The sequence below is a fragment of the Furipterus horrens genome, unplaced genomic scaffold (assembly GCF_987537825.1).
Source record: "Furipterus horrens unplaced genomic scaffold, mFurHor1.1.pri manual_scaffold_5, whole genome shotgun sequence".
NCBI lineage: Eukaryota > Metazoa > Chordata > Mammalia > Chiroptera > Furipteridae > Furipterus > Furipterus horrens.
Genome location: NW_028327175.1, coordinates 115,670,981 through 115,686,835, shown reverse-complemented (window position 1 = coordinate 115,686,835; position 15,855 = coordinate 115,670,981).

Sequence of the window (15,855 nt, the reverse complement as noted above, 5' to 3'; positions counted from 1 at the left end):
ATAGAATGTAGTTTGGGAGCAGACATATATGATTATTTCTTAGCCAAGTTCTACTGCTTTCAAGGCTTGTACTGTAAAATTGACAACCCATGAAGAACTGAGGACCAGAAACAAGCCAGATTCAGGTCTTTTATGTAGGTCCTCTCATCACTCAATCTCCATTGACACACTGTCTCTACACAATGTCTCTTGTTCATTGTGAAACATGACTCATTCTAATTAACAATGAGTTGTTGACCATACGTCTGGTTTGGCAGAGGGACACTTGGAGTAAGCCTCTTCTAATGAAGTAGACCCCTCGCACAGGCCTCCAACAGCCACCGTTTGTGTTCTGTGACCCCATGCTAGTCTCTGTTGATTGGACTAAGGGCAGTTTTCCAGAACATATTTGGAATCTGAACTAACAGATCCTCATTTAGTCTTGGCTGGTCTCTTGAATGGAAGGAATTATAATTTGGGCAGATGGGCTAGTCCTTTTCTGCCTCACGCTTGGACTGGAGGCAGAAGAGTCAATTGCCACAGCACACATCGAAGCAAGTACACCCTGACAGTGCCTAGGCATTGCTTCTCCATGGCTTTCCAGTTCCTACTTCACATCCCTTCCTGAACCCCACTGGTATTCCTGTCCTTTGACCTCATGATACATCTCTGAGTCTTTTATTATTTACTGATTTTTGAGAGAGAGAGAGAGAGAAACATCAGTTTGGTGTTCCACCCATTTATGCATTCGTGGTTGATGCTTGCATGTAACCTGACCAGGGATCAAACCTGCAATCTTGACATATTGGGATGATATTCTAACCAACTTAGCTACCTGGCCAGGGCTATTTCTGAGTCTTTTAAATAAATTGTGCTCTTTGGCTTAAACTAACTCCAGCTGATTTCTGTGCATGTAATAACAGAATCCTAACTAATACTGCAGTAAACTAATTTCCTCATGATTTGTATGATTGTTACAGAACCCCTGGGCTGCTCCAGTTGAAAACAAACCCACGGGCTCTTTAGTTAGGGGCCCGATTGCCCGCCGCCAAAATTATAACTCTCAATACCAGAGTTTGGTGAAAAGAAAAAGAATTGTTTATTTAACAGTTATATAGATTTAGTTATTTGCGGATTTCTGTTGTTAAGTCTTATGCTCTTTAAAACACCCACAAACACATATCCTTGCCTCCCCCCCTTCCAAACCAGGCTAGTTTTAGGAAAGTCAGAGAAACTGTTTCCCTACTTTCCAAACACAGTTCAGCTTTACCAGCAGCTGCCAATCATTCAATCCTGATTGGGGAGGTCCTTTCTGTGCTGTGGTGCCCTCCAGCTCTCAATGCAGAACCGCCTGGGTTCTCAGCCTCCTTGCAAAGCTCTCCTTGCTCTGGCGCTCTGGCTCTCTCGCTGGCACTCTGACTCTCGCTCTGTAGTATTCTACAGACATGCCCTTTAGACTGCACCAGAAAGAATAGCTCCCTATCAATCCACCTGTACACCTAGGGCAGAGGGGGAAGCTAAAAAGCCCCATGTGCTTAATAAAAGGGGGAAGGAAGAAGGCAGAGAGTCATTTCCTCAGATTAAGGTAGCACTGTCTCTCTCGGCTCAGACCACTGGGTTCACATCCCATATATACACCATGCTCATTCAAACCTGCAGGTCTCTGTTTAACTCTCCCCGCAACCTCAAAGACCTTCCCTTCCCCTGCGACCAATTCAACACCAGTCATCTTTTAATGCCCCAGGAAGGAGGCCCTCCTCCCTGTCCTCAGCCTTGTTAGTGCTAGCTTTTCCAAATGTCCCTCCCCTCTCAACCAAATTCCCAAAGCACAGAGAATCACAGTTTGAATGACCCTTAGAAAAAACATTCAACTTGGCCACACCTCCTTTGAAGCTTTCAATTACAACAATTTCTATGAGTGTGTTAGTATCATTGAGATTGTAAGTCTTCAAAAACAAAGCAAGGACAAGGTCACAGAGAAGTCCCAGCCTCCTGTGAGTGGTGAAGTCCCACAGTGCAGAGAAACTGAGGGGAAGAAGCAACTCTGAAGTACACTGACATGTGCATTACCTAATCCACCAAGACTTTTGCAGAAAGATCCCATGTTATGCATCAAAGCACTTTTGTAATTATCAGAAACAGAATAGAAAGAGAGAGAGACAGGGACAATGAAATACAAGTTGCCAGTCATCTATTTGATCAGAAATGGTGTGTACAGAGGAGTATCAGGAGCAGGTGTCATAACTTCACCAATCTGACTACCAACATTACCATAAGACCCATCTGTACACTCTCAGCATCAGACTCCAAAAAGGTCAAAACGGCCTTTTCTATATTCAGCTCTGATGCTGCCAATGACTAGTGATGATCCCAGCCTTCTCACCCTCCCTCTCTTTGAACACAACACCTGCAGGGGTCTCAGCTATGCCTGGGCCTTGAAACAGTCACCAGGCATCAAGACTGGGGACCCTGACCTCCTCTTGCTGAGAGAACCAGATTCTTTGAAGGGAAAAGTATGGATTAACTGAGTATGGAGATACAGTAGTCCCTTTCTATATCATGGTTCACACTTATTGTGGCCTCACTGTATCGCGGGATTTTAAAAAATATTATATTTAATTATTTATTGTGGATTTTTCGCTATATCGTGGGATTTTGCAGTACTGTATATGTATATTGTTAAAGTTACGTAGGTTTAAGATTGTAGAATAAATGTAAGGTTCCTACTTCGTGGGGGGGGGGGGGGTGTCCTAGAACGTAATACCCACGATAAGGGAATACTGTACTGAATATTTGAAATCCACACAGCAACTCAGTGTCCTTCCCACACACTGCTGAATTAGCCCTTGAGTTTATGTCTATTAATGACACCACCATTCTCCCCTTCCTCTAGATTTACTGCTTTAGATCATCTTAGATTCCTCCCTTTCCTTTCCTCACAGCAAATCAGCTGCCAAGAGCTGTGCACTCTATCACCCTCTTCCTCTTTCCCAAAATGGTGGAATGGAAAGAGGAGGCTTTGAAATTACAGCTGCTATTCTGTAGCTGTGCCTTTCATTTTCTTTGAGGTTCAGTGTTCCCACTAATAAAATGTAGATGATAACAATACCTCCTTTACAGCTTTGATGTGAGAATGGAAATGACACTTGTGAAAATGCCTGGTACAGCACTTACCATATAATAAGGTCTTGCTGTTACAGAGCAGGTCCCCCCCAAAATCCCCAGAGCCCGTGGTTGGGGGGTGGGGGAAGGGGACAGCTTTCAAGATTCCTTTGCATATCAGCGGCTGGTCACTAGTGTCTTAGTTAGGCAAATAGCTTTAGTTCTTCCAAAGTCCCAAGGAGATGGGAGGGGCTTTGACCATGGAACGGTGAGGAAAGAGCATACAGGGCCTGCATCAGGTTCTGTGAAGGGTCAGAACTGGTGACCCTGCCCACTGTGTCACAGGCCACGGTCAGGAATTTAAGAATAAGGCAGCAGCCATTTTGGAGGGTAGAGAGATCCATGCAGTTTGCTAGGAGGTAGAGAAGAGAACCGTGTGGTTTGTAAAGAGGCAGGAGGGCACCATGTGGTTTAAGAAGGAAACAGAGATCCCTGCGGCTTTGAAAGGGCAGAGAGAAAACCACGCGTGATCCAATGCAACACGGCACATGTTTTCCTGGACTGTTTGTTATACAGAGGCTGATGACATTGTACCCCAGATCCTGAAGGAGACAGCTGACAGATAAGGGATGGGGAACTTCTGGGCATGCTTTTGGCTTATGGCCTTTTGGGGAGCAAGAGAAGTGCTGGGTCCCGTGGGAGAACAGGACTGAAGTGCTCATGGCTCTCCCCAGGTTGGAGTATTATAAATAAAGACCTGTTTTCCTCAACACTAGTTGTTGGATTTTACACCAAGGCGCCATGTGAAAGAATCCCCTTTCACTCCGTAACATTGCCACACCTTAGCTTCCTTTCTCTCTTCCATCTCTTCTGCCGATGCCTGAGGTTAGCCCCTCATTACTACCTTTCTATTAATATACTAATGGTAGGCAGAATCCTAACATCACCACCCCCAAGATTTCCCACATGAATCCCCAGGACAGGACTGTAATTATGTTAGCACATGGCAAAGGGGATTTTGCAAATACAATTTTTTTAATTTTTTTATTTTTTGGTTTTTCAATTACAATTGTCCCATTTTTCCCCCATTGCTCCCCCGATCCAGCCCATCCCTTCTCCCACAATCATATCCCTCCCCGTTGTCCATGTCCATGAGTCATTCATACACGTTCCTTGACTAGACCCTTCCCTTACTTATCCCCCTTCTCTCCATGTCCCCTCCCCCCTACTGACTACTATTCTAGTCTTTGCCTATTTAGTTCGTTTGTTTGTGTTGCTCTTTAGTTTCCTGTATTAGGTGATATCATATGGTATTTTGCTTTCTTTGCCTGGCTTATTTCACTAAGCATAATTCTTTCTAGTTCCATCCATGTTGTCGCAAATGGCAGGAGTTTCTTCTTTCTTTCTGCTACATAGTATTCCATTGTGTAGATGTACCACAGTTTTTTGATCCACTCATCTACAGATGGGCACTTAGGCTGTTTCCAGCACTTGGCTATTGTAAACAGGGCTGCTATGAACATAGGGGTGCATAGGTTTTTTTGAATTAGGGTTTTAGGATTTTTCGGGTATAATCCTAGCAGTGGAATCGCTGGTTCAAAAGGCAGTTCCATTTTTAGTTTTTTGAGGTAATTCCATACTGTTTTCCATAGTGGCTGCACCAGTCTGCATTCCCACCAACAGTGCAGTAGGGTTCCCGTTTCTCCACATCCTCGCCAGCATTTGTTGTTTGTTGATTTGTTGATGATGGCCATTCTGACAGGTGTAAAGCGGTATCTCATTGTGGTTTTTACTTGCATCTCTCTGATGGCCAATTGTTACAGAAACAGGGCAGTCCAAAAATCCCCAGAGTTTGCTGCTGGGGGATGAGGAGAAGGAAGCAGCTTTCAGAATGCCTCCACATGCCTGAGGCTGGTGGCCAATGTCTTTCTTATGCAAATGGCTTTAATGCATCCAAAGCCTCAAGTGGTTGGGAGGAGTCTTGAACCAGGGGACAGTATGGAAAGCACACAGAGCCTACGTAAGGGTCTGTGAATGGTCAGAACTGTTTGCAACGCCCACTGCGTCAGATGACGCAGTCAGGGATATATAAGCAGCTGCAGACATTTTAGCTCAGACACTCTCCCTCTCTCGCCCTCTGACTCGGGCTCTCACTCGCGCTCTCGCTCTGGCTCTGGTGCTCTGACTCTCTCTCTGGCGCGCTCGCGCTCTGGCTCTCTCTCTCTCTCTCTCTCTCTCTCTCTCTCTCTCTCTCGCTCTCGCTCTCTCGCTCTCTCGTGTGCTCCCTCCACATGGCTTGGTGAAGGGGCCTTCTCAATGTGGCTTGGAGAAGGGGTCTCCAGGCTGCTTTAAGAGGCTCTTGCCATGCAGTTTTGAGAAGGAGAGAAGATCCACGCAGTTTGCAGGAAGAAGGCAGTTTGCAAGGAGGCTGAGAATCCAGGTGGTTCTGCATTGAGAGCTGGAGGGCACCACAGCACAGAAAGGACCTCCCCAATCAGATTGAATGATTGGCAGCTGCTGGTAAAGCTGAACTGTGTTTGGAAAGTAGGGAAACAGTTTCTCTGACTTTCCTAAAACTAGCCTGGTTTGGAAGGGGGGGAGGCAAGGATATGTGTTTGTGGGTGTTTTAAAGAGCATAAGACTTAACAACAGAAATCCGCAAATAACTAAATCTATATAACTGTTAAATAAACAATTCTTTTTCTTTTCACCAAACTCTGGTATTGAGAGTTATAATTTTGGCGGCGGGCAATCGGGCCCCTAACTAAAGAGCCCGTGGGTTTGTTTTCAATTGGAGCAGCCCAGGGGTTCTGTAACACAATGATGTTGAGCATTTTTTCATGTGCCTATGGATCTTCTGTATGTCCTCTTTGGAGAAGTGTTTGTTCAGGTCCTTTGCCCATTTTTTAATTGGATTCTTTGTTTTCTTGATGTTGAGTCGTATAAGCTCTTTATATATTTTGGAGATCCGTCCCCTGTCTGTGATATCATTGGCAAATATGTTTTCCCATATGGTTGGTTTCCTTTTCATCTTGCTGATGTTTTCTTTTGCTGAACAGAAACTTTTTAGTTTGATGTAGTCCCATTGGTTTATTTTTTCCTTTATTTCTCTTGCCTTAGGAGATGTATCCGTGAAGATATTGTTACATGGGATATCTGAAATTTTCCTGCCTATGTTTTCTCTAGGACTTTTATGGTGTCACAGCTTACATTTAAGTCTTTGATCCATCTTGAGTTTATTCTTGTGTGCGATGTAAGTTGGTGGTCTAGTTTCATTTTTTTTGCACGTCCCTGTCCAGTTCTCCCAGCACCATTTGTTAAAGAGGCTCTTCTCACTCCATTTTATATTCCTTCCTCCTTTGGCTGTCCACCACATCTGCTTGCTGTGGTCATGTCCTTTCATGACAACATGCACAGCACGGTGTCCTACAACGGCGCAACCTCTGAGGCCTTCCTAGTCAGCAGCGGAGTAAAGCAGGGCTGCGTCCTCACGCCTACGCTGTTTGGAATCTTCTTCTCCATGCTCCTCCAATACGCCTTTAAGGACTGCAGCGAGGGTGTCTTCATTCACACCAGATCCGATGGCAAGCTCTACAACCTGGCCCGTCTACGAGCCAAGACCAAAGTCAAAGAGGTGCTCATCCGTGAGATGCTCTTCGCCGACAACGCAGCCTTGACATCACACTCCGAAGAGGGACTCCAGCAGCTAGTCACTTGCCTTTCCCACGCATGCAAGGAGTTCGGACTAGCCATCAGCCTGACGAAGACGAACGTTATGGCTCAAGGCACGGGGACTCCCCCATGCATCACCATCGATGGATACACCCTGGAGGTTGTCAACGACTTCACTTACCTCGGGTCCACCATCTCGAGCTCTCTGTCAGTCGACTTGGAGGTCAACCGGAGAATCGCCAGGGCAGCCACAGTTATGGCCAAACTGAACCGGCGAGCGTGGAACAATTCCAGCCTCACTGAGAAAACCAGACTGCGCATCTACCAAGCCTGCGTACTCAGCACTCTCCTCTATGGCAGCGAGACGTGGACCACCTACGCAAGGCACGAAAGGAAACTCAACAGCTTCCACATGAGGTGCCTGCGACGCGTCCTGCATGTCGCCTGGCAGGATAAGGTTCCCAACACCGAGGTGCTGAAGCGAGCCAACATGAGCAGTTTGCATGCAGTTCTTAGTGAGAGACGCCTCAGGTGGCTCGGCCATGTCAAAAGAATGGATGCAGGCCGTATTCCCAAAGACCTCCTCTACGGCGAGCTAGCAGAAGGCCAGAGGATGACAGGGCACCCAAAACTGTGGTTCAAAGACATCTGCAAAAAGGACATGACACAATGCTCCATCAATCTCAACACATGGGAAGTTCAAGCAGACGACCGCCTAGCCTGGAGGCTCGCGGTCAGGCAAGGTACGTCACGCGCAGAGGCTGCGCGCAACGAGGAGGCGGTCCAGAAAAGATCGAGGCGGAAGCAGCGTCAACAGCAGCAACAACAGCCATCTGCCTTCACCTGTAACAAGTGCGGCAGGGATTGTCACTCCCGAGTCGGACTGCACAGCCATTCTCGGCGGTGCAGATAGACTCTCAAGAAGCTACGCCATCGTCTCTCGAGACGGACGGCTGCCGATGACGATGATGCCAGTACCAGACTGTTTTGATCACAGTGGCTTTGTAGTATTGTTTGATGTCTGGTATCGTGATTCCTCCTGCTGTGTTCTTCTGTTTCAAGATTGCTTTTGCTATTCGGAGGGGTCTTCAGACTTTAAGCTAATGAAAAGAAGATTATCCAAGTGGGCCTCGCCTAATCACAAGAGTCCTTTAAAAGGTTTTCTCCAGCTGATAACAGAAGAGGAAGTCGGAGATTCAAAACACAAAGGGTGTTTGAGACACGATGCTGGATTAAAGATGGAAAGGGTTACATGGAAAAGTGACAGAGTGGTCTCTAGGAGCTGAGAGCAGCCCCCAGCTGACAGCCAGGATGTCCTGGCCTAGACATATGACTTACAGAACAGTGTGGTAATGAATGGATGAAGGTTTTTTTTTAAGTTAATTTTAGAGAGAGTGTGAGAAACACTCACAATAAAAACCGGGACACGACTTGAGCGGCAAAGCGAGGCGTTTATTAACGAGTCTGCAGAGTCGGGCGCACCATTACCCAGGAGAATGTGCGCACAAAGTAGACAAAGAAAACTGGTTTTATACTAATGCAATTAGCTCCCCTCCCTAATTCAGTTAGCTCCCCCTCCCCTTTCTTTCTCCCCCATTTCTCCATTACTGGTTAATCTGGGTTCACAATCTAACACGATTAACTACTTAACTCAGGGTGTAACTAAGGGTAATCTAGTTATAGGTCTATCTCCAATTTATTCACAAAGTTATCTAGCTACATCTTCCCATTTCTCTGTGTTTGGTGACAACAATATTCCTCCTTTTGATCCCAGAGATATGTGTGAGGAGCTTCGGAATGTCATTTCCTTGCTGCTTTTCCATGATTCATCTGTTAATTATCTCCTACTGGTTAGAGAGTCACTGGCTTGCTTCTTTATCCGTAACAAGAGCAAAGAAGAGGGAGAGAGAAAACAAATTTATTTGTTGTTCCACTTATGTATGCACTCATTAGTTGATTCTTGCATGAGCCCTGACCAGGGATCAAACCCACAACGTTGGTGTATCAGGATGATGCTCTGACCAGCTGAGCTACCTGGCCAGGGCCTGAATGAATGTTTTAAGCTGCTAAATTTGTGGTTGTTTGTTAGGCAGCAATAGAAAACTAATACACAGTGGAACAACTTTTAACATAATTCCTGTTGAGTTCGATTTTTCATCTGTTTTTGACATAAATAGGCATGCTGATTTCAAAACTGCAGTTAGTTTTCTTCTATCCTGTCAAGTTTTTCTTTAAAGCTTATCTTAATGTGACCACTCTAAGCTGGATTGAGCCTGGATTGAGGGAAACACTAGTGCTCTCCTTTTGGCTGAGAGAAAACCTCCCTCAAGTAGGGAGGGGTGGGAGACGACCTTGGAGACCAGCGACAGGTTTATACTTGTCTAGGCTATTCAGTTACACATGAGACAGTGTGGTGAGGTTGTCTGCCGCTCTATATAGTGAATCGTATTCTGAAGTGTAGTCCGAGTTCTTGTCTGTATACAAGGAATTAGCAGAATTTATTTTTTTTATTTACATACATACTTATTTCCTTTCCTTCAGACCATGTCTGCCTCTGCTATTTCTCGTCCTAGGTGCCTAAACAACCCTGATTTGTTTTGTTATATCTGTGGCAGTTTCACCATTCCCAGTCAAAGGACAAATATCAGCGCATTTGTCAGGCAAGCCTATTTTGCATATTTTAAAGTAAAACTTGGTGACCAAGATCATTCTTGGGCCCCTCACAAGGTGTGCAAGCAGTGTGTCAAGAGTTTATGGATGTGGATGAAGGGAACACGTGATAAATTGCCATTTGGTATACCTATGGTTTGGCGAGAGCCCAGAGATCATTCCAGTGATTGTTACTTTTGTATAGCGAAAACATCAGGATAGAACAAGAAAAATAAATGTAAAATAGAGTATCCTAGTCTACCATCTGCTATACACCCAGTGCCTCATTCAGCTGAAATCCCAATGCCAGTTTTCATTGAACTACCCTCTTTTGAAAAACAGGAGTATGGTGAACAACTAAGTGACAACAATGATGAAGATTTTGAAATTGAAGATAACTCAGTTTTTAAGGGATTTGATCAGCATGAGTTGAATGATTTGACATGAGATTTGGGACTACCCAAAAAGGCTTCAGAACTCCTAGCATCAAGACTGCGCAAGAAAAACTTGCTTGAAAAAGAAGCAAAGGCATCCTACTTTCAATCAAGAGAAAGTGCATTTCAACAGTACTTTTGAAGTGATGGTGGCTTTGTGTATTGCCATAACATACATGGTTTAATGGAAGAATTGGGAATTCCAATCAATAACGCAAGTGAATGGCGACTGTTCGTCGATAGCTCAAAGTGGAACTTGAACTGTGTCCTCCTCCACAGTGGCAATTTATTTGGTGCAGTCCCAACTGGCCATTCAGTTTGTTTTCGTGAAGAATATGAAGACGTAAAGAGAGTCATTGATCTGTAGCAATATCACAAGCACAATTGGATCATCTGTGTTGACCTTAAAATGGTCTGCTTCCTTCTTAGTCAGCAACACGGATACACCAAATATCCCTGTTTTCTGTGTATGTGGGACAGCAGAGCTCGTGAGAAGCATTGGGTGGAGTTGAATTGACCTCCAAGATCTGGCCTCAAACCTGGTGATCCAAACATTCTACATGAGCCACTTGTTGACAGAAAGAACATTATATTCCCACGTCTGCACATAAAACTGGGTCTCATGAAGCAATTTGTTAAAACTTTGCCAACTGAAGGAGGCTGTTTCAAGTATCTCATTTTAGCATTCCCTAGCCAGTTGTTTGAAAAGATATAAATACCTTAATATGTATGTTTGGTAGCAGAACTTTACTACTTGTACACAATTTGATTTACAATAACAATATATAGCCTTTATATGAATAAAATAACTCTAAATAAACAGTGTATTCAGCTAATTTTTTTCTTTATTTTCCTTTGTATGTACATTTTGTATGATTTTTGGGACAAATGGAGGGTATCCTGTACCTTAAAAAGTTGATGTGATAGAGAAAAACTGAGGTAATCTTTGGATTCAGATGCCAAAAGTTAGTCAAAAACAAGAGTCAGATCTAACTCAACAAAAGTTGTGTTCCCCGGTGATATAATCTCCTAATTTGGGCCAGAAAAGGAAAGAAGTCATTTTGAAGATAGAAATGAACCTCAAAGGTTGACTTTGTCTTCTTCACACATTTTCCACCTCCTCTAGAAAGCCGTGCCCACCCTCTTGAGCTTTTGAGGATCCTCTGTCTCTTCCTCCCTATGTCAGTAATTATCTACCACTCCCTTGGCCCTGTACACCCACCACCTGCCAGTGAGATCCTCTGCTTCTCCACAGTCAGCTTATCTTCTCCACTCTGTTCTAAGTACTTCCAACACAGAAGTCATAACTTGACCCATTTCATATTCCCCAAAACACCCAGGACAGGGCCAACCACACAATAAATACTTACAAGTCTTTGTGAGTTAAGCCATTTTCTTTCAGCTCCAATGACCAGCAGGACCAATGAAGGGATCCAAAATCCACCTGGTCACAGACACACAAAGCGACTATCCCATTTGACTCTGGCTTCACGGCCTCCTGGGATTTACAAAGCACCCAGTTGAGCATACCCCAATTTCTGAAGCCTGATCTTTCAGTAACACTGGCCAGTCACATTTTCAAGTATGAGTTGGGCTACCATTTCTCTGAATCATAGTCTGATTTTTACTTAATGTTTACAACTGGAATTTGCAAGCACAAAGGAAGTGAGAATAATGATGACAAGGGATCTCACAAAATGCACTACCTGTATTTTATTCAACAACAAACTCATTCTGAATGTCTACTATGTCCAGGCTAAGAGACCCTGGAGACAGAGAACTAAGAGAGGCCCCAACCCCTGAGCACAGAGGTCATGGCAATGTCGTTGACAGTTTGGAAACCAGGAGATTGAATGTCTTCAGGTCAGAAAAATGAGTGACAACAGAATCAGGTCTCCTACAGGCAGGCAGTGGGTGAGGTTCCCTATTGAATTCTACCCTGTCCCTGTGACTCTGTGCCTGCTGTCTCTGCCCCACCCTAGATTCCAGTAACGTGCATATGATATCAATGTCTAGATGTGCAACAGTCTTGGCAAGTTTCATCTAAGGCCCTCAAGCACAGATTAAAACATAAGTCCATAGTGTTTGAGCAGACCTTTACAGTTTACAAGGCACTGTCATAATCATTACCTCATTTGATCTTCTCAGGAGTGCTAAGAAATAGATGGAGTGAAGATTATTATCTCCATTTTACAGATGAGGAAACTGAGGCTCAGAAAGTTGAAATTATTTACCAAGAGACCCTGGTTTGGAAGCCAAAAAAAAAAAAACATGTTCTCCCTTCTCTGCTACCTTGGATTTAGTCTTTGGGCCTAAATGGGAATTCAAATAAAGACTGGCTAAGCTTTTCCAAGCTAGCCTTAGTGGCTGGTGATTTGAGAATTTCTTTATAAAAAGAATAACAAAAAATATATAGATTACGAATAAGAGGAAAATACAAGAATGCTTAATATCCTCATAACACTTTATACTTTCCCCAAAACTTACATATTTCTTACCTCATTTTGTCCACAGAAGAATCCTGTAGGGTTAATAAGGTAAGTATATTGTCACCATAAATTGGACCAGAACTGGTCCTCAATTATTCTGATTCCAGGACTCTTTCCTTAACTAGGCACAGGCAACCTGCCACTTATATCCTATGTTTGTATCTTTGGTCCTGAAGATCAAGACCAAAAGACAAGTTGATACCCTTCTCTTGTGTGTCCACACAAGTTCAACATACAATGACCTTTCGTCCAAATGTAGTTTCCCCTGCTAGAAATTGGCCCCAGAAAGCAGGCATCTCCCCATTCTGGTTTTAGGATTACTTTTACAGGACTGGATTTATATAACTGATATACCAGGGAGAACAGAACCTGTTAAACCATTTTTCATCCACTAAACAGACATTTTCTGAGCAGGGTACTCCTCTAGGCTAACCACTGGGAGTTAGAGAAGCAAATCATATATATTCCCTGTTAATAAGAAGCTTACAAATGTAGTGGAACTGATGGAAACACAAATACATGACAAGAACCATGACACTCACAAATAGATAACAGGAGGGAATAAATGTCACAACAGCAGTATAAGCAAAGGACTGTAGAGGATCTGACAATTATGACTGGTGGAAGGGAAGAGTCTTCATGAAATAAGAGCATTTGAGCTGGGCCTTGAAGAATGAATGGAGGACATTGACAAATGGGGAGTTGCAGACTGAAGCAACAGCATGAGCATCTGGGAAATAGGGACGTAGCTCGTATGAGGGCAGCATCAAGTCGGGTTGGCTCCCAACCTCATTTGAATCTGACTGGGATCTGGCTGAGATCTTCAGATAGATCTAGTCTGGATCTTACTCCCAACATGAGGGAACCCAAGAGACCTAGGCCTTCCTTCTCAGGTTTTATGGTACTTGCAGGATGACTCACACCAAATCTTCACTGCCTTCTTAACTATTCATCTTTTCTATTCTCTAGTTGGTTCTCACAAGTGTTTGCTTCCCCAACTAAACTAGAATGCCAGCTCCTGATTTCTTGAGAACATATCCAGGGGGCATCTATATTCTGTCCCAACCAGCATGAGGCTGGGCACACTGTAGCTACCAACAACCCACTTGTTGCCTGGTTGCTGAAGTCTATAGGCCCAAGAATCATAAGATGACAGTTTTACAAACAAGCACAAGAAAGGGCAGTACTTGTAACCCTAGCCTGGGATAACAGTGAAGGGATCAGGAAGACATGCATTCTTCTGGTTTCAGGATTACATTTTATAGAAGTGATCTAAATTTAAATCGAGGTTCAATCTTGTTGGGTCACTCTGTGGGACTGCCCTGTATTTCACCTTTGGCTCTCTCTTACACAGAGATTCCAAGTTTCTTGTAATCCATTTCTCTACTTCCTGCTTATCAACATCTTCTAATAAACATGTTGTCTTATCCTTTTTCTTGAAGGATGGCATAGTTGCCATTACCAATTTGGAGACCTAAGGTCTGATGCCAGAGAAGAGAGCAAAGTCAGGGCTGTAGTGGGGGATGAGAAGGATCTCTGAGGCTGAGTGTAGCTTCCTACCAGTTGGTCTCCAAGGAGCTGAGGTCCCATCTGAAGTACTGGGTGGACACAACTGACAAACAGGGGAAATGCTCCCCCTCCCCCTGATGGAGGGAACATGAGCAAATGATAAAGGTAATAAACTAGGAGTAGGGTGGGAGGGGAGGTACAAAAAAGACCAAAGGCCCAGGTAGTTTCAAGGGCAGAGAACTTTAGTTTGAGGGATTGGCTAGCTAAACCGTCTCTAATCTTACAGTTGAAGTCTTCAAACATCCTTGCCTGTGATAGTCTAACCCTTTTCTACCCAGTGTCTCTTCATCTTTAACCCTTCCAATTCATCCTCCACGTTGCTACCAGAGTGATCTATCTGCAACAGAGATTGGTTCAAAGTCTCCCCTCTACCTTCAGGATAAGGTTTAAAGTGGCAAGACCCCTCATGCTAGACCCAGATAAACTTTCAAGTCTCATCCGCTCTCTTCACCCTTATCCCTCTCTACATTCCATTAACTTTATTCCATTGACAATATATAGCACAATATTCTCCAAAGGTGCAATAGATTTACTCCCATCTGACAGGAGAATTCCAATTTCAAAGTCCAGCTCAAGTGTAACCTCTTCAGTTAAATCTCCCCTTGCTCACTCATTTCCCCTAGGAAAGATGAGTTAATTTCTCTTCCATGATCTAAAAATGCCTCCATATACCATTTATTACCATGACATGCATTGATTTATAGAGACAGAGAGACCATCTAGGGTAGGAATAGGTTTTGACTTCTCATAGCCCTCCTTAATATTAGTAGGAGCAGCTTAAAGAATGAACCCCTTCCTTTTGTAGACACACAGGGAGCTCCTGGCAGAGCCCAATTAAAGTCTAGGTTGTCTGGGTTGCTTCTTCTACTTGTTTTCCATGACCATGTAGTTGAATGGCTCCTCACTAACCTAGACTTTGAAACATTGGGGCAGTGACAGACTTTTGCAGAAGCAGGAAGCCAAGCTGCTATCTGTAAGGACAGCCTTCTGTGCCTCTCCTAGGAAAGTGTTTTGATTCTGAAGTGCTTTGAAGCAAGCTGTGGGCAACCACAAAGCAGGTGAGTCATCATCCCAGCCCACACTCGTTCTCTGGTTCTCTGCTGAAGGGCCCCAGCATCTGTCTGTCTTGGGTGATATGGGAAATGTTTGCTCTGAGCCCACGGAGGTCCCAGGGAGAGAGGGCTGCCATCGTGGTCAAAGTCTCCACTACCACTGGTGGTGAAAGCAGGAGTGATGGCCTTTGTCTATGAGAGCAAACAAAGGGACTCAGGGAGCAAAGGAGACGGCCTCAAAAAAGCTGCAGCCCATGATAAAGGTCAAGGAACATAGCCCACCACTTTTTGGCCCCATATGGACAGACAGATGTGTACAGTCTTCTACCTAAGCAGCCTGTTCTCCGCTCCCTGCCCTCATTGATGTCTCTTCATTTCTCCAAATTCAAAGTGCCTCAAGAAAACCACAGAATGCCCTCTACCACCCATCCCCCAGACTTAACCAGAACATTTATCTCAGACATGAATCTTGTTTTAAGCAAACTCAACCTGTGAAGATGAGGGAATAAATCTTCACTTTACAAACTCTTTTCACCACAAAGAACCCCCCTAATGCATTCATTCACTGGTGGCTTACAGTGTTAGGAATTGAAGAGATACAAATACTATTGCATTATGCCCTGGCTGGTGTGGCTCAGTGGATTGAGTGCTGGCCCGTAAACCAAGAGGTCACCAGTTCGATTCCCAGTCAGGACACCTGCCTGGGTTGCAGGCCGGGTCCCCTGTTGGGAGCATGTAAGAGGCAATCTATCAATGTATCTCTAGTGCACTGATGTTTCTCTCCCTCTCTCTCTCCCTCACTTCTCCTTTCTCCTTGGATGAGAATTTTAAAAAGAGAGAGAATGGGTTGGATGTGGCCATTCAGAAACAGGTAAAATGGTTCCCAATGGGGGAAACATCATCAGCAAA